Source organism: Strigops habroptila, chromosome 5 (genome assembly GCF_004027225.2).
Source record: "Strigops habroptila isolate Jane chromosome 5, bStrHab1.2.pri, whole genome shotgun sequence".
Taxonomy (NCBI): Eukaryota; Metazoa; Chordata; class Aves; order Psittaciformes; family Psittacidae; genus Strigops; species Strigops habroptila.
In genome coordinates, this window is record NC_044281.2 from 21685973 (window position 1) to 21705542 (window position 19570).

Below are 19570 nucleotides of genomic sequence, written 5' to 3' on the forward strand. Positions count from 1 at the left end.
CTTTTAATTAATATAAAGCTGCCTTTTGTAAACAATAAGGTTGTGTAGGTTTCTAACTGCTGGCTAAGCCTGGATACTTGTTTCTTCTCTTGTGCCATCCACACTGAAAGTGCTGATATGACTCAAACAATAATAAAGTAAGAAAGATCCCAAATATCTTCAAAAAATAGCAAAAAAAAAAAAAAAATACCAAAAGTGACTGTAAACATATTCACAACCAGGAATATTTCTTACCCATAATTTTCCTGAAAATATCAAAATCTCTCCAATACAAGCACTTTAACCTCTGTAACAGCAGCTAAAACAGGTAACAAATGGTTATTTTTTCAGAAACTAACTTGCATGCAATAAGATTTATTTAAGGGAATAGCACTTCGCTTTGGAAATCAATCACAGTATTTTATCTTATACCATTGCTTTTCTTCTACTCACCACAATGAGTAATATATAGACAAATGAATGCAGAAGCAGTCTGTGTCTCTCATTCTCATTTGCCTTGCTGTTGCTCTTCTATTAGCTGTAGCTACGCAGTCCTCTAGACACAGCGTGGCAGGAACTCTGTTACCTTGACAGTAGGTACAGATGCAGCTTTAGCACTAGCAGTCTGTTTCACGTTTGTAACACCCTCGCTCCTTCCGGTCATTTGTTCCAGGGGAGGAATGACACCAGCATTTCTGAGCTGTTCTTGTGTTTTCTCCCAGAACACTCAGAGAAAGCAGACTTCGTGATCTCCATGCTAACTACCAGCCTGCCTGCTGCCAGTTCTCCCTACTTCTGCCAGTGATGACATTCAGCTTGCTCCTCCACACAAGACACAGCACTGATTCCTCATTATGTAAGGCAGTCTAGGTCAAGTGTAGGAGAGAGACTGCTGGCCTGAGCAGGCTAGTGGGTTGCTCCCCCAGCTTCATGCTTCATGGGGTCTGGAAGCTGGATCCTGATCTTTGCTACATCTTCTCAGGTAAATGTTTTTGCATGACTTAAATGGTTACTGTGCTCTTTTTCTATGCAGATATAGCTGTCAGCCATGCTGTGAATTGCAGAGAGAATTTGCTAGGTGAAAACAGCTCTGTCAGCATGATTGAATTAACAGAGTAGTAGTTCTTCTAGGCATCTCAGCATTAAGACACTCTATAAATAAATAAATCTTAAATTGGGTTTGTTTTACAAGCATCTTTTCTAACCATATGGGGATTATTGTTAATTTGGCTGATTAAGCAGTGAATTAAACCCATTTGCTTGAAGGTGGTGTGGGAAAGCATTATTGGGTATAGCTATTAGCTCTGAGAGGTTTACTGCAGTTCCTGGCTGTTGCATTGTTTTAGCCTTGCAAATTACAAATATGCTGCTTCTATTAAACAAAACAAAGTGGGGGGAAAAAAAAGGTATATAATTCTTTTGCACTCTTTGGTTATATTTTGAAGTAGCGACTAAATCCAGTATGTTATTTGCTATTTACTGTATAAATGTGTGACTCGATATGCTTCTGAAATTTTTAAAGTGAATACTGCAGGTAAAATCACATTTGGTGGTTGCTCTGCAGAATGCCAGAACGGTACCTATTAGCTAGATTTATTTTAGAGGATAGCTTTTTTCATGCACCATGTAGAATTCAAAGTTTTTTGTTTTTTGTCCTTTTTTTTTTTTTGTATTTACATCCTGGTGAAAGTCAGTTTGTGACAAAACATAGAACAGGTTTGTCCTTAAAAGGATTATACATAGTGAATATTGTCAGGTGCCGGAACGTCTGATTATACTGGAATGCAGCAGAAGTGGCCCTGGAAAGTAACAGCATAACACTGGTACTGCAACATCATGTAGGGAATTTCAACCAGCCTAGCTTGCTTGCTAGAGACATTTACTACATAATAAAATTGAAAATATTTTTAATGGATTTCAGAGAATCGTTAGAAAACTCGTTTCTGTGCAGTACCTTGGACAGCAACTTTTCCTTTGGTGGTGCTGCAGCCTCTGCTCCATGGGAGTTAGCAATATATAAAAATTAAATAATACAAATTTAAGATACATAAATGAATTCCAAAATATAGGTGAATTTATAGTAAAAATACCCGAGAAAAACTTCGGTTGGCATTGTGTCAAGGAGTTATATTTAACAGCTTATTACCAAGATTTTATTTAATGTATCGACTTAAAAATAGTGATGTTTATATTAAATTATGCTAATGAGTGTCAAACCAGAAAATTAAAAGTTAAAAATTACTGACAATATGGCATTTACAGAATTTTTATGTCTGATAGGCTCACTCAAAGAACAAATGCCAAAGTCCCTTTCTTAAATCAAAATAAGATTGAATATTAATATAAAATTATGTATTAATATCAGATTAAAACTAATTTTGATGGCAAGAGTAGAAGTCCTTTAAATGGGTTCCCCTCCACTCTCCCTTCCCTCCCCCAAAACTAGTGGTTCTTCACACTGTTCTAGAAATAACTGATAGAATTTAATTTCAACACTTGTTTGTAAGTGAAGTGAATTGTTTTGTCATTTTATTATCATCTTTAAAAGCTATCTTCCTCTGTAAAAGAGCTGCCAAGCAGTCAGGTGTCTCTTCAGGATGGTCTTACCTTACCAGTTACTAAATTACTTGTTTTGGTTTTTTTCATGTAGATCTGTGCTATGATTGAGTAGGAATACCAAGCTGGTGCCTTCATTAATTACACTGTGAAAGAAGTTAGGTTCAAGAAAATGTAATTCATTTTTGATATCTTAAAAACACCTCTGTTGCAATGCAGTATATTACAGTGTAGCATATTTTATAAATACTATTTTGTACTTCAAAATACAGAAGTATGTCTAGCAAACACATTCATAAGATAATAACATAGTAGAGGAACTTAGAACAAAACTGCTAGGTGCAGCACATTACTGTAATGATGTACTTCAGATTCTTTTTTTCTTCTGCCTGAAGAGTTCTAAAATAATAATGCTATTGTACATGAATACACTGTGTTCCATCCCATTTCAAGTGTGGGTGCTAGAGGTATTTTCTTACAGGCTTAAGGAGTATCAATAACCTATCTATTCAGTTAGAAGAAAAAAAACCCCCTTATTGTCCTTAAATGTATGGTGATTTTCTGGAAGTGTTATTTTTATCTTTTGCATCATGGTTCAGAGCAGGGCACACACAGTACTTCTCAGCACAGCAAGCTGCAGATACTTCAGTAGGATACAACATGTTAGAAAAAGGTGTTTCCTCTGTGTATTTATATATCCTATATTTTGGAATATCACTTTAGGTCTAAGTAATTGGATCTGACCTGTAAGGTATGTTTTGAACTCCCTACAATGCAGGTTATGGGCCATTAGTGGTTGTTGCCTCCTCCTGGTATTTTCCGGTGGTTTATTGGAATTGTCCAATCCATGGCTCTATCAGTAGCTTGTTTTCAATATTCTGTATATTCCCTCACATCACAATAAGCAGCTTGAGTTTCTGACAAACTTTCTCTTAACTTTTCTTCAGAGTACTAGAGATTTCTGTCATGCAAGGGAGTTTCTGTGCTCTCTTCATAGGCATGGAAATGTCACTAAAACAGGAGCATGGAAACAATATCAAAGCTTGTGAATTAAATTATTTTAGAATAATGTGTTTAGCATAAACAATGGTGAGACCAGTTTTTGTAATCTATAATGTCAGCAAAATTGAGAAATACATTGTGATGACAATCATGTGTTTAGTGCTAAGACTACAAACATCTGTGTTTTATTTTGTCTCATGTAACATCTAAAGGTAAGATTGTTATAGTATAATTCACAAACTTTCCAGGTAAGTTTGAACTCACAATTTGGATCTTTCACTGGCCAGAACTGCCAAGTTTTATTTGCATCAAGTACAAAAGAAGCATTGCAAATGTGACAAAAGTCTATTGTTGTAGAAATGGGCTATATCTGTTCTAAAAATACCTGTTTGGAAGCTGACAGGTGTGCTCTGTTCATATATGAAAAGTTACTTCTTTTTTTTTTTTTTATTTAGAGGTTTTCCTCACTTTTCATTGAAACTGGTTCGATGCAATCTTCTATTCTATGTTGCTACAGTCCATGTAATTTTTCCAGGTCCTGACTTTCATGATGATGCTGTTCCATCCTTGTTTCCCATAGAGCTCTTCTGTGACTGCAGTACAATTGGTTCACAAGTTTAGAAAGAGAAAAAACCCTTGGATTGTCATGTTCGCCTGCCTGTCCATGGAGGATCTTGGATGGCACATTGCTTATATTCTAGATTAATTACTCCATCATCTGTTTTCAACTCCCACTGCAATTCAGAGAATTCATTCCTAGAATACTAGAAAGACATACTGTAAAGAATCAAGTGCAATTTCTTAATGTTTGATAAATAAAATGTACCTCAGATACTGTCGTTAAATATATATACATATCTAAACATTCTTAGTTGTGTATGTAGAACACACTCTTCTGCATTGTTTACTGCCATGGCTGAACACGTATGTTAATTTTAAAGGTTTCTCTAGATTGTACAGAACTATAATGTTTGCATCACAAATACTGAAACATTATAGTGACAAAAAGAACTAAATTCTCTTTTTCTTCAGCTGAAGTTCGTTATAGGTCTCTTTCAGAAAGGGACACTGCAGAGGATCACCAGAGAAGGACTTCCAGATGAATCCTTTCATGTGCTGAAGAAAAACAGAATCTCCCAGTGCCTGGTAATCACGAAGTGTGGGCATTTTGTGGCACTTGAGTCAATAACTTACTGGGCTGTTCTTCACCAGTGCTTTTAAATATTTGCACAGTACTGCTGAAGCAGAGCCAAGAATAGGACTGGTCAAAATTTTTATGAGGACAAGTGAACCACAAATCTCCATTAATGCAAAGTTACCAGGTCTGCAGAATCTGAAATCTGAAAGACTGCAAGCTCAAGGCTGTAATGGAAGTTTGCCTGGCAGCTGTGTCCCTGCTGTGCAGGGCATGGAGGTGTTCTCCATTGGGCCTGTTGGGTGGTTGCTTCAGCCAATGCCCATTAAGATGGTTGCTCCTCAGGCACTCAGCATGGGATCTGAGTAGTTGTGACCGTACCCGCAGGAAGAAGTGGTAAAAATTTCCAAATTAAAACCAACGATTATCCTAGACTTGGTTTGGAAAATTAATTTACTAGCTATTAGCAGTGTCCTTTTTGTTTAGAGACAGTAAAAAAGGCAAGTTGGATTTTTGGGGGGAGAGGGAACTGAGACCATGTTTTGTTACCTAACTTGCCATTTATCTTAGAGTTGGAGCAGCTTTTTGTTTTCTGCAATTGTGGTGCAATGTATAATTTTAAAACATTAGAAATAAGCAAATTCAAGGGATTTAGCTCTTTAGCAGTTTGAAAGAAGTTGCTATTGTGTTGATAAAGTCTTCTCTCTCAAACACCGTATCAGATAGCAGTCTGGTTCAAGGAGCTACCAAAAGAGCCTGTTAACCACAAACCCTATCGATTTTCCTGACACTTAGCTGGTGGAGCTGAACTTGGGCACCTGGTTATATCAGTATGACCAGTGAAATCTGACCCATGAGAAATGCTGCTTAAAAAAAACCAACCCAACCTTTCAGTATGCTGTTAATGATACTTGGAGAAGTCAGTGGTCATATTAAGCATCCTATATTGAACCTCTGCTGATCCTTAAAGAAGGATGTTTTTGGACTACTGAAAACTGTATATTTTCATAATACATCAAAATTACATAAAATCTAGGGGTAAATTTTGTGTGTTCAGTGTTATGTTCAGGACCAAAACTGTAGGCATCTGAGGTATCTCAAAGATTTTTTTTTTTACCATCAGGCATTTATTGTTTAACCTATACAGATTCCTGTTTTATTGTTTTCTTTTGTGGTGTTTATCTCATTTCAAAATACAACAATTTAAAGGAGATATGCCTGTAAAATGTCAAACATGCCCAGACTGTAGCAAAGATTGGAGGAATTAATATTAAAACTTCAAGCTGGGGAGTAAATATTCTGCCTTTTAACCCAGTGATAAATCTGCATTTATAAACACTAGGCAATTCATCATTTCCAGAAACATCCTCCATTAACAGATAGATTTCTGGGAATGATTAATTCGCATCAGCAACAGTATAATTTTACAATTATACCTAAATAAAAATCAGATAGTTGGAAAGTGTTACCAAATAATAATAATGTGATCACGGTTATAGATTTTTATACATCAAGGTTATAAAATTTAACTGCATTTGGGTAGTAGGGACCTGCCTGAACTATTTAGCATACCACCAGTAGTGCCGGCAGAAAAGCTAAATTCAAAACTGGTGATCATGAAAGCAGTGAAACATGAAAGCATGTAAAGTCTTTCTAAAACAGTGCTCAGGCACATTCAAAAGAGACAGGTTGCATTGTTGTATGCAGGTTGGTCTTGCCCTTTGTATGTCAGCATTTGAGTATTAGTATTTGGATATATTATGGTGTGTTTTAACTAAATATTTATTGTCCTAAGGTTGCTTGCTGTGTTCTTTTAAACACAGTGATATTTGCAGAGAAAATATTTTAAGATTTATGAGATTAGATTTCATTTTTAGAACAATTGTTCATAATGTTATGTATTGATAAATGCTTGAAAATTAGGTGTTATACTGAGATATTCCAAGTGCTTGCTGTGAATGGCCAAGCATGTCAGGCCACCACGGGAAGATGGAGAAATTCAGCTTCATATAGCTTGGATTCAAGCAAAATTCAAGCAGTTAAAACCTCAGGATGTAACAATATTAAAACTGAACGTATCAGAGCAGTACTGGAATTGACTCTAGGGGATCAAATTCATAATAGCTGCCTGGGGTCACTGAATTACAGGTTAACATGTTACGTATGTGTTATATCATAGATGACAGCCTTATTGCACGGTGTATTAATTAGGTTTATTCTATCTTTACATGCCAAAATTGTATTACACAATGAAATACAGTATTATTTTTGGCCCTCTTTTTGTGCACCTTTCACCTTTCTAGTCACTGCCCCTTCCTTTTCTACCAAGGTGCACGCACCCCCCTCCAGCATGGCTGAAACTAGGGTTTTCCAAAGTGTTGGCTGATGGCCATCCCAGTTCCACTCCTTTTGTCAAGAAAGCAAAATGAGAAATATATAATGCTGCCTGATTTAGCTCAAACTGAGGCTGATCCAGTGCAGCTGGAGTGTGTTGTATTAACAGTTACTCTTACTTAGCAGTCTGAATTTGAAAAAGAGAGCAGTTTTTTGTCTAGGTTCCAGATTTGGCTGTGCAGCTGTCATCTGAATACATGGGAATGTATAGATCCGATGTGACAGTCAAGTAGCAGGCTGCATGATTGGCAATGCAGTCTGGAATAGATGGACATATCATATAACTCTGGCACCGGAACTTTTTTTTATTTTTGGAGGGGGATTGAACCCATGGTTGAAGATGTTAAATCTACCACCACTATTTAGTGGGGAGGTGCAGAATGATACAGGTGACTGTTAGCGTTTAGCTTGGAGTATGCCAGGGGCTGACCTGGAAACGTTTCTGGTGCTTTCGTAACAGAACATCCTTACCCAAACTATTTCCGTCTCACACTTCAGAGACAAATAATTAACAGAAAAGAAATTAAAATTGATGGAGATTTTTACTTAACACTGGATAAAGAAATCTGCTTCTTGGTGCTACCGGGGCTGTAGATTTTCAGACTCCTTTAAATCAGAAAACATATTTAAAAGCAATCTTTTACAGCCGGTTCATGTCTTTTGCCGGTAGATGGGGCTGTCCTTTAAGGAGATGGCTTGGTATCTTCCCGCCCCCCCCCCCCCTTTTTTTTCTTTCTTCACCCTCTTCTCTGTCTCTCTTCATCCTCCTCCCATCTCATCCCCTCCCAGCCCCCCCTCTTCTTGTTTTTCCTTATTTGTTTTTTGTATTTCCTGCTATTTGCTGGTCTGTGTTCGGTACCATAGAGTGAAGCCTGAGAACAGGAAGCTGAGAATGAAGCAGAGAGGATACTGCAGAGGTCCTTTTTTTCTTTTTTTTTTTCCCTCCCCTCCCTTCCCAATGAGAATGCAGCAATTTATAAATACTTGGTAATCTTTTGGAACTGGGAATCTGAACAAGTTTATTAGAGTGCATTTCAGGCATATTATCACTGTCTCTTGTGGGTTTTATTTTTGTTTTCCTAATAATACATTTGAAATTCATATCTTATCAGGAAAGACAGCAGAATGTTAAATCCTTAACCTTAGTACATTTATATGAACTCTCTGCATGGGGGTTTCCCCCTCTTTTTTTATTATCATTTCTGAATGCTTGCTTTGTAGTTATTGTTAAGCATATACTTAAGGAGAAAAATCCCATTTTAGTGTTTCAAAAGTGATTCAAGAGCTGCAGTCAGGTCTTTTGGCAGCACTGCATTTTGTTACAATTTTACTGGCCTTATATTTTTGGGTGTTTGCCAGTTTGTTGGGGGTTGGAGTGTTTAAATTATTATACAAGATTTTTCCCCTGAACTATTTAGAAGTTAACAGAGGTCATAGAAAACATATTAAGGGCTAAAGCAATCAATGGTGTAGTCAAAATCCTAGCATTGCAGGACTGTACAGTTTTCCTTCCCATAGAGATGCTCTGCTTTAAGACTAATTTCTTCACACAAATGTTTGAGGTTTACCAAAGGAAAAAAGGGCTTCCTCCTGTTTTTTCTCTCTCTTCATCTCCATCTGCCCCTAGTCTTTCTGAGAAGGTACACTGCTAGAAGCCGTTATCATTTACATACTGGTTGTAATGCTGTAGGTATAACTCGGTTCATATTCTGAACCGTCTTGCTTTTTCAAACAGCACTAGAAATTTGCCAGGTGAACATCAAGCTCTTTCAGCATTGTTTCTAAAACGGATTTCTTCTCCACTGTTTGTTGAGGTATGTGCACGAAAGACTCCCACTGAACTACTTTATCTGGGATTGGGATTTCTGTTTAACCCACCCGCCCTTCATCCCCACTTCGAAAAAGTTGTTGCTCATTCTGCAGTACTTGAAAATTGATAGGTGTTTTCTGTTGATGCTGAAAACTTGATCAATTGTACTTATTCCCAAAATGCTTATTTTGAGGTTACAGCATCAAATTCCTGAGCTGTACTGGCTGATGTTAGTGTTGCATTCTTGAAGTGCGCCTACTTTCCTGTTGTGTTTTTCAGGCTTGACCGATGTATTAATATAAAGAACAAAGGAAAAAAGATTGCGCTAAAAATTACTCTGAGAATCTAGTGTGAAACAATAACAGGATGATTACTGTCAAGACTGACACCCTGTTAGCTTATTCTGTTAAGCCTGGTTTGTGTGATCTTGAATATTTGATGAAGTATTTAGACACAGGAGAGCAAGTTAGAGACAGGCAGCCTTAAACTGATTGTCCTCAGTTTGCCAGATAAAAACCAGAAAGTTTTCATTATTTTAAAGAAAGCATCAATGAGGGGAGGGAGGGATTATCAATTATGCTATGCCTTTATTGGGAAAGGCATTTCTAGGGAAATTCTAAGAAAACAATAGCAGTTTGCATAGTATCTTGTACCTGATACAAATAAGTCTGACTTCTAACGACTTACAGGAAAATTATATAGATGAATGTATATCATGGAATCATATATCCTATCAACTGCTTGAAACAATACCTTATTCGGGGCAAGGGTAGTTTATTATTGATCACTGAAATGGACTTTGAAATTGTCATATTATAACCTAAACTTGCTTTGAAGTTTCAGAAGTTGTGTATGTCAACAACTGAGACAGTTGGGCAGTAATCAGAAGTGGGTACTTTGCTAATTTATTTTGAAAAGGGCAGAAAACTTGCTGTAATTTGTGTGTATGTGTTTAGAACTGTGATACTCTCCTGGATGAATGTATTTTCTTTCATTTTATTAGTTTTATGAACTCCAGTACCAACTTACCTGTGGGAAAACACATTAGGTAATTTTGGGCTAAACATCATGAAGAGATTTGTTGACTCTCTTTTAATAACAGGAACATGTTCTACCTTCTTTTTCTCCTTTGAAGACAGCTGATATGTATAGCAGGCAGTGGGATTCCTTTATTTGACCTGTAGACTTTCTATGGATGCCAAAATGAATACAGCAGAAGACAAACTAAATTAAAAATTGAACAATATATATTCACACTTGTAAACTGAGAAAAATAATGTCATGCCATCAGTAAGACATAGTAGATGAGGAATACCATTAGGCTTTTTTTAGCATAATGTTTTAGAGCACTTAAGGGATCAAATTGCTCAAAGAGAAAAAAATCATAATGCTGAAATATTTTAAAATGGAAAAATAGGAACTTTGGGGAAAATTTTAACCATTAAAAACTACAACTGATATTTCTGACTGAACCTATTATTGTAGGGAGATGGGGAGTATCATGCAAGTTCTCCAAATGCTATTCTCAAAACTCAGTAGTTCTGGCATGTTGCTTCCATTTTCTGGTTGTAGGCTTATTCTTTGTAGATTCTTATCCATGAAAACATATAAGAGTTGGATGAAAAAAAAAAAAGAAAGTTTGGTATGGGGAAGTAATTAGTTAAATGACAAATGTAGGCTCAGAAATCATCACACTTTTCATAGAGGCTTTAGTCCTATTTCTGTAAAATTTACTGATCTTTTTTATTCAGTGTTAATGATATTTATTTAAAGAATGACTGTGATGTCTTACTTGAATACATGCCTGTTTTCAGGCTTCCTGGCTTTTACTGATTGTTGTGCCATCATTTCTGTTTTCTGTTTCCACTAGCATGTGTGGTTCTAGCCCTTGTTCGCACTTTTCTAATGTGCTATTTAGCTTGGGCAAAAAGAATTGGTTTTATTTTGCCCTTATTACCAAAATTCTGGGTAACACCCTTTCCTGCCATTTTAAATATCATTTGAAAAAGCACATTTCTGAATCAGCCATCATGCTATGCATCATTTCCATTTATCAGCTCCAGAAACTCTCTCTCTCGCCTTCCTCTTTGTCCTAGGAAATTCTCATTATGTTGCTTTTTCTGAACACAAGTTTCCATAGCTCACTGTCTCAGCAATACCCAGTGCATCTCTGACCATCTTTCCAGAGCTCTATTTTAAAGTGTTACCATCCTTCTTTTTATTCATTTCTTATTTTTTCACAAGTGTCTGAGGAAAAAAAAAGGGCATAACCTCTCTATTTTTGGTCTCAGAAACAACCAGCTCAGTTTGTGCTTTCAAGCTTTATCCCATCTTATGCCCTCTATCTTGGTAATTTATTTCAGTACCTTGTAAACATGCAGATCAATATTTTCATCTTTCTCCTACTCCTTAAACACTTCCAGAATTGGCTTTTTTAAATTACTTCATAATACAATTGAGAACACTTAAGATCATCCTCCTGATTAAACAAATCACAAACAAACAAAACCCCAAATCCTGTCAAGGTCAGAAAGAAAATATTAGGAAGAAAGGTAGAGACTCATGTCACTCAAATAAGCTTTATTTAATAGTGTTATTGGTCAAAGATGACAAAATTAAGCAGCAACTACACTACTTTTTAACTGAAGTGATGTATCTGAAGGAGAAGCTTTCAAATGCTTGGTTATTTAAGTGCATTTGAAGCCAATGACTTGACTGTGTTCCAGATGTATTTGCCTGCAACGTTTCCATCCTCTCATCCCACCTGGGACTCCATTTTCTACTTACTCTTTAATGGTGTTCCCTTCAGAGTGAGATCTTTCATTTTCTTTAGTGATTTAAAGTGTTGTCTTATTTGTTTCAGATTATTGTTGAATTTATTTGCCAAGAGGAAATCATACTTGGGATATTTCTGAGGCAGAGGATGGTTGCTCTTCCTAGAAATGTCTCAGAAAGGGCTCTTTCAGTAGCTTTGCAAGATGCCTGGAGTAGGTCTACAGATGAAAACAGAAGGGAAGACGGTCATTAGAAGCTGAATGGTGAAGATGAATTCTGTTCTTTATAGTGGGTGGGACAAGAAGTGAAGACTAAAGAAATGGGCGCTTTCAGATGAGATGTGGGAAGGAACTTTCTAATTGAGTGGATAATGAAGAGCTGCAATAGAGTGTCAGAGGAATCTGTGAAATTTATCATGAAGGTTTGTAGAAGAGGTTAGATGAAACATCTGTTGGGAAATAGGTATAGCAATCTTGTTGGACAGGGAGATGAACTAGGTGGCCTCTGATCTTTTCCAACCCATGTTTTTCTGTAAGTCTACAAAAAAAAGTGGATATCTGAAGTACAACAGACTTAAAGAAAAGTATATATATCATAAATCATGCAGGTTCCAAAGTAGACCTTGTGAAAGCTATCTGCTTAGGATTTTCTTAAAGCACATAAGCATCCCCTCAAAACATTTATTCTATGGAATATACACTCTGCAACACTTCAGATAGATCTAGAAAGAACAAAAATATTTTCTAAAACATTATTTAATTTCTTAGTGTTTCTTTTAGATTAAATAAGCTTTACTGTTTAACCATAACGAATATGCGAATAAAAGGGGCAGAAAAAGGATATTTGGCAAATCTGATCAATTTTTGCTTATTGTCAGAAGAATACTATACATTTAATTAAAAATATATTTAAATTGACAGTTTAGTAGAGAGAACTAGGACACTTCAAAAGCTGATTAAATGAAGTGAGTGTACCAGAGCTATTTCAACATTTTATATTTTATGTTAATGTTTGGTGTTTTTCACAGCTGAGAAACCAATCCAATACATTTTTTTTCTGAAATGAAAGCCTAAATAATGCCAAATATATCACCTGAACTGTGCATGAGGGATAAAGGCAAAGAACTTTTCAGAGTTCCATACTGGCTACATTCACAATGCTTAATTGAAAAAAAATTTTCCGTCAATGTTGGTTTTTTTTTCCTTAAACATTAACTATGTGTTCCAAATGTTATCTAGAGACCTCAATCTGAATATTTTTTCCTTCATTTTTCTCTTTACTCTTACACACAAACTGGGGGAGATAGACCAGAAAAGATGACCTTTTACCATGTTTTCACGTCTTCATATTGTCTCAAAATAAAATTTATTACAGATCTACTACTGTGCATTAATAAAATTTTATATCTGAAACAAACAAACAAAAATCACTACAAAGAAATCATCTATATATTACAATAATTTTTTTCTTGTTCATTTTCGCTCCTTCTAGGCCTCCTAACTGGCATGGAGATACTCTGTGCCTGCAAAGTGCTCTCTTGAGTCATGCCCCCAAAATCCTTGGGAAACTATAAATCAAAACAAGTGAAAATTGTACCAGGGTCAGCTCTTTCTAACAAGAGAAGTGATTGTGTCCCCAGGTCCAGGAGATTGATTAATGCATTGGCTTCTAAGCTACAGAAAAAATAAATATTGCTCATATAAATTTATTTTGTGAAACATGAATATATTTACCTAGAAAGAGGTAGTAACATTTTATTGTGCACAGGGTTTTTTTAGAGTATGGCTTTAGAATAAGCTAATAAATTCACAAACTGGAATAACATGTTAATCAAGTAAACACGAATTATTTTACCTTCTGCATTAACAATTGCAAAGGAAAAAGCACAGCACTGTCTTCAGTGTCTTTTACGAAAAATTTAGAGTTGGAAAAGAACAAATTTGAAATGTATAGCTTCTTTTTCTTCCATGAAAGTCGATGTTATGGAGGGACACATCTTCGGGTAAATCATTTAAATTAAACACCAATTAAAATATTTAAATCATCATGTAGAACATTACTAATCAATACTTACAAGAAATGCAAAGCCAATTTAGGAAGTATCTTGCTAAATCAGATGCCAAACTGGACTTAATTCAAACCAAAACTTGTTTTATTTCTTTTTAATAATTCTGAATATGATGAATCATTAAAAATACATCCCAATTTAATGGCAGACTAAATTTATTTTGTTTAATGAGTGATGAGTAAGACACATGTAGAGGCTGAGAAAAGGAAGATACATTGCATATACTTAAAATCTGCTGAAAAATAGTATAGTTTACTCCATAGCACTGTTTTCTGGGACCAGGGAGCTTTGTAAAACTGTATTTACATACACACCTAGATGAGGAAGGCTTGCCAGATGTTATTTCAGGATATTTCTGTCTGTTTTGCTGTCTGCTTTTTGATGGGCAAACATAAAACTGCCTGTAACATTTTATAGAAGCAGGATTTATACCCACCTGGGCTATAACATGTGAGAATATTTTGAAAAATATCTTTGTTCTAAAACAAAAGCTGATCTCCAGAGGTGCCTTTCCATCTCAGCCTATCTGTGAGTCTGTAATTCAAAACCACATTCTACGAGTCCAGGGTAAAGGATGTCACTAGCCTTTGCATCTGTAATAAGGAGAAACTGTGCAGCAAAATACAAAAAATTAGAAACATAGAAATATAAATTATAAAATTTATCTAATATATATTAAATATATAAAATTACAAATTATTTCTATTAGTAGAAGTATAAATAGAACATTTGGAAATGTTAATGTAGACACAGTCTTGCATCACCAGGTAAGAGGACTGTACCTGCTCTGCAGTTAAAAAGTTTTCAAATTTCATGAGTGGCACATATAATAGACATAAAGTTTACAGCTTTATTTATATACATGTTCAATGAGGTTAGAAAAAAGATCTTCATTACTTTGAGTACCTTTTAAATAGAATTCCAATTGATGACTGCTTTTATTCAAATAATATTTTTAGGTGGGGTTTTATTTTGTTTGTTTGGGGGTTTTTTGTTTGTTTTTGGTTGTTTTAGGTTTTTTTTTTGCAACACTAGTGGCAGTGGTGCTACCATTTTGTTTCACATACAAAATTCCATCCAACCTAGAAAGAACCATTGCCTCATTTGGTTTGCTAACAACCACATTTGCTTAGGTTATCACTACAATGTGTTGCAAATGAGCAACAGCTTAGCAGACCATACACATTTTGGTTTGGGTTTGGTTTTTTTTTTTGTTTGCTTGTTTTGGTTGTGGGTTTTTTTTGTTGTTGGTGGTGGTGGTTTTGTTTTAATCAATAATTGTTCTATGTTATGCCAATCCCAAGGATTCTTACAGTTTATGAGAGTTCTAAGGCTGCAGTGTGGCAAAAGAAATTCTCATATCTTTTAGACAGTACATCTGGTGGTTTTGACCCCAGGTTACATGCTGCTGCTGCGCAGGCTGGCTGTGACTGTCACTTATGGGCACTGACCTCAGACTTGCCCTCTACTTTTCCCTCAAGATACATTTCTATACATCTGTGAACTCTAAGTTCAGACTAATCCTGAACCAGCACTAAATAATATTTAATGTCTCTGCTGAGAGAAACAAAAAATGTATACTGCTCAGGAGTAGAGATAAGTTACAAGACATGCTAACAAGAGAAAGCAAAGTAGCTGCTACAGTACCCCCTCTCTTATGCTTGCATGCCTAATTCCTTGATGATAGCTAGCACTGAGTTTGCTGGGGAAAAAGAAAAAAATAAGTAAGAAAAAAAAAAGGCTGGAGAAATATGAATTAATTAATTTTAAAAAATGCAGGGAAGTAGTAAGTGTTCAATTTTACTTTTAAAGCTATTTCTCTGTTCCAAAAGAGATCTGTCTTCAGTACATTAAATACTGTCTAACTGTCTAATAGTAATAACACTTTTATTCAAAAATTTCTCTCCCTTTTTCTTTGACCTCTTTGCACGTAATATTTCTATGGTGTCTCAGCAGTGACTTTTATTTCTGAGGGATATACACTTTGGCGTTCTGAAATGCAGGAAACTGGTGGGGTTTGGCAATAGCTTTTTTTCCTCCTGTAATTAAAGTAAGATTGCCTATGATATAAGGCTGAAATTTCACAAGGTAGCTCTAAGCTTTTGTATTTAAGTCTGTATTTAGGTGCTTAGGCAAAGAATACAATTTCTCAAGACAGACTGACAAGAATTTCATATTGACTTTTGTGGGGATTCTCGTTTGCTTAGCACTTTGGAAAAGGACGCCTTTGTGCCTTCAGCTGTCTTTTCGGATAAATTCCAGATATGAAATATGAGCCATTTTCCCTCCATGGGAGAAAAGATTGTGAAGATGGCTAAATAATGGCTGTGGGTAGTGCAACTGTGATTAGCATTATTCTGAAGTCCATGCAGCAAGCAGTTTTCCCTTCTGTTTAGAGGTCTGCAGGTCTGTTTTTCTCTGTGTAATTCTTCTAATTCAGGCGTCTTTCCTGAAGCAACTATTATTAACTGCTTTGGAGTATTAAAATAAGATAGGTTTGGGTTTTTTTGAGACATTGATGTGTTAGCTCAGTTAAAATACTGTACTGCAGTGTTGTAGGGTGTATTTTTACTTCTGGAAGATTTGGGAACTTTGTTCTTGAAAACCTCCTGTTTTCTGGCTCTGTCACACTCTACTTCTGAATGCATTCCTTCATATTACTCCTCTTAAAGTACACAATCTTGAATACTTCTTAAAATCCAGATTCTTACCGCTAAGTGTTCTATGTCAGTTTGTGTCCAACATTACCTGTTACCATGTATACATATGGATATTTGCCTGTAATAGGCAGGCTTTCTTATATGGAATCTATGACCCCAATCTGTATGCGCTATTCAAATACACAGAGAAATGGAATCACTGTTCCAACCAACACACAATCTAAGTGTAAGGAAAAATTCTCAGATAGCACAGAAAGAAAGATGACCTTTATGGTGAAAGAGTAGCTTTAGTAACTGAGGAGTATAACCACTCAAGAGTTTTGGAAAGTATCTTGAAAAACAAGAGGTTAAAAAAGAGGATAATGAGGGAGATTTGCAGATATTTGTGTCACCTAAATGTGACTGGGGATCTTCTGTGACAGCACAATCGATGTAAATTGAAAATTTGAACATTAGAGTTAACATCTAAAAAATGCAATTTGTGATAATGAAGAAAAGCTGCAAAGATGCTCTGAGAGGAAACTAGTAATTTATTTTCTGAGCATTTATACAGCAGGACAACATAGCCTAAGCTACTAGTTAGAAAATCACCCTGGATACGGGCAGGTTTTGTTTGATTAGGCCAAAGAAACTTTCTTGTTTCTTTATAAGCATAATAGGTAACAGACTGTTTGACAGTAATAACCTTATGGATGGCTAAGAAAGACTGTATCTTAGGCATGTATGGGGGGGGAAGGGGGGAAGTACAGTAAAATTTAATCATAGTCTGGCTCTAAAATTTCGATGGGAACTTTTGACACATGAGTAAGAGTCAGACTTATGATGACTGCTAGTAGCACAGACACCACTAACCTCAGCAGCCTTTAGGCTTGGTTGCTAGTTTTTCATGTGCCAAGCTGCTGTGTTAAGTACACATAGACTGAGATTAATCACTCCACCTAGAAACTGAAAACACACCAGCAATGGCAGCAGAAGGAAGTCTGAAATAATTAAAACTTGGGTCAGTTGAAGCTAATATAGTACTGATAGGATGTTTCCGAAGGGAGCTTGGAGACCAAAATAGCATTCTGCCTACTTTCAGCAGGGCCAGGTGGTTTGCACAGCCATGATGCTATTCTGAAAAGGTAATCTTCACAAGTGTGTAAACCCATTTACCTGCAGCATGAACACATCTTGGCTGTCTGATGTTCAGGGCACAAAACCAAATGTAACTCAAGAGAGATATCTTCCTAGAAAAGCTCAGGTATCTGCTGATGCTGCTGGCCGTGTAAGGTACCGATTCACAGTCTTAGGCTTTGATCATCTGTTATGTATCAGATCATCATATTCTCACTGAAAAAATGCCTCTTGGTCTACACTCTCTTCTGCCTTTAACTATATTTTATGGTGGTAACAGTTTTGATCTTGACCGTTTTTGGTTTTGCAATGTTTTGGATACATTCACCTCTGCTGGCTTGCTCCAAGCTTCTGTGGTCAACCTGTAGTTCATCCAAGAACTCCCTCATCATCAAGCCCAGCAGAAAGCCTAACTTCACAGTCACATACCTGAAAACCCAGCCCCAGTCCTATTGAACCCAAAACACGCCATGTAGCACTCAGTTTCCAGCAATCTCGGCTGCCTGTGAAGGCTGGAGCAGTCATGGAGGGAGGGCATCTCACTCCCTAGGACCCATTTACTTTAGGACAGTGTTAAGTTTAAGTCCCCCATGGGCTTGCCAGAAAGGTGAAAAGATTTCATGGAGGAAAAAAGTTTAAGCAAGAGAAGTAAGAAGAGAGGATGGAAGAGCAAAAATTTTTATTGCATTTTCATACCTTATTTTTATGACTTTCTCCAGGCTAAATCCCTGCTCCTCTCCTCAAACTTTCCCACTTTGAGAATCACTGTTTTATAGCAGTTATTTACAATGAGAGTGTATGTTGTATGACATTAAATGTCGTAATGTAAAAAGCATTTTACCATCCCATAACTTAAAGTATGAAAAATAATTTACACTAAGTGACAAAAGATGACCTCCATCATAACGATTTTATAAACAGTCTACAAAATTTTTAATAAGTAATTATTGAATTGTGGATTATATGTGTATATTTACATAATTTGTGATAGTACTTCTATTAATTTATTAATACAGATACCTCTTACTCATATTTCTTTTTTATGTATTAGTCCTACAGCACTAAAATACCAAAATATGTTCAGAAAAAGAAACTGCATCTTTTTAGCATATACGAAAGTCAGCTGGTAAAATTTCAGTATGTAAAAGAAAACTAAAGGGAAGTATTCATGTGCCTTTACTTTAAGGTAAGACAAAAGAGTTTGAGTTTAAATTACATTTATACCTAGCACAAATCAGAATTCTCCTTCAAGATATAAATCAAATATATCAATTAGGTAATAAAACTCACCTGCATGAATGAAGTCAATTCACGAGAACAGCTTCAATAGGATCAAAAGTTCATCAGATATATTACAGTCGTACATCCTGGTACAATTTTAAATCATAGACAAAATCAAGAATTTTAAGAGTAATAAATATGGAAAATTGGATAAAACGGCATAACAAACCAACTCCTACTTGAAATTGCTAAGTCCTGAAAATTCTTTTGTATCTATACTTTTCATAGGCTTTTCCTCAAAAACAAATTAAGATTTGTTTGATGTCACTTCCACTTACAAATATAAAGTCCCAAATTGTCCTTGCCTCATATTCAGTGTGACACAATCATTTCTAAGCTCCTTAATTGTGCATGGTTCCCTCAGTCTTAAATGTCCTTCAATTCCTTAGAGCTATGACCTACACATTGCATTGATCTATTCTCTTACAATGTTCATTGTTCACATACTGAAGACTTGCTTTTCGTAACTGGATATTCTTGTCTTTATGTAGTGCACGCACTTCCATTGTAATGCCCTCTCTCAGCGTGTTGATGAATGGTTTTAGAAAGTGTGGTTTCCTACTTTGTTTTCTCTTTAAGCTTTTTTATACAAAGACATTTAGGCTGTACATATGACGCTTGCAGAAATATTTTTCAGCTCTCAGTCTGGTGGGAAATGGTGCGCTGACTTCAGATGCATTGATCGGACAAGAAGAGTGATGTGCTGAGGAGTGCCTCTATGCGTTGTGTATTGTAAATCAATAACTGACCCTGGGAGTTTGAGTGGCTGAAGCTTTTGCTCATCTCTCTAGGGC

At 36.0% G+C, this 19570-nt stretch overlaps 1 protein-coding gene and 1 long non-coding RNA gene across 5 annotated transcripts in view; one reads left to right on the forward strand and one right to left on the reverse strand.

The window, feature by feature from the left end:
• The first annotated feature begins 556 nt into the window (after positions 1 to 556).
• The window catches only part of SCN1A (sodium voltage-gated channel alpha subunit 1), a 92979-nt gene continuing 73965 nt past the window's right edge, over positions 557 to 19570 (forward strand). For 2 of the 4 annotated variants that reach the window (XM_030488822.2, XM_030488823.2), the window contains exon 1: positions 558 to 961. The gene's annotated coding sequence lies outside the window, so the exon portion shown is untranslated. Of the gene's footprint in view, positions 962 to 7910; positions 7984 to 19570 lie in introns of those variants that run through there. The other 2 variants (XM_030488820.1, XM_030488821.2) reach the window with 2 other exon arrangements.
• Positions 11538 to 18873, reverse strand: LOC115609101. The gene is made up of 3 exons (XR_003991746.1): positions 18786 to 18873; positions 14156 to 14328; positions 11538 to 11869 (listed from the first exon to the last, which is right to left on the reverse strand). It is a non-coding gene; the product is annotated as an uncharacterized LOC115609101 (long non-coding RNA).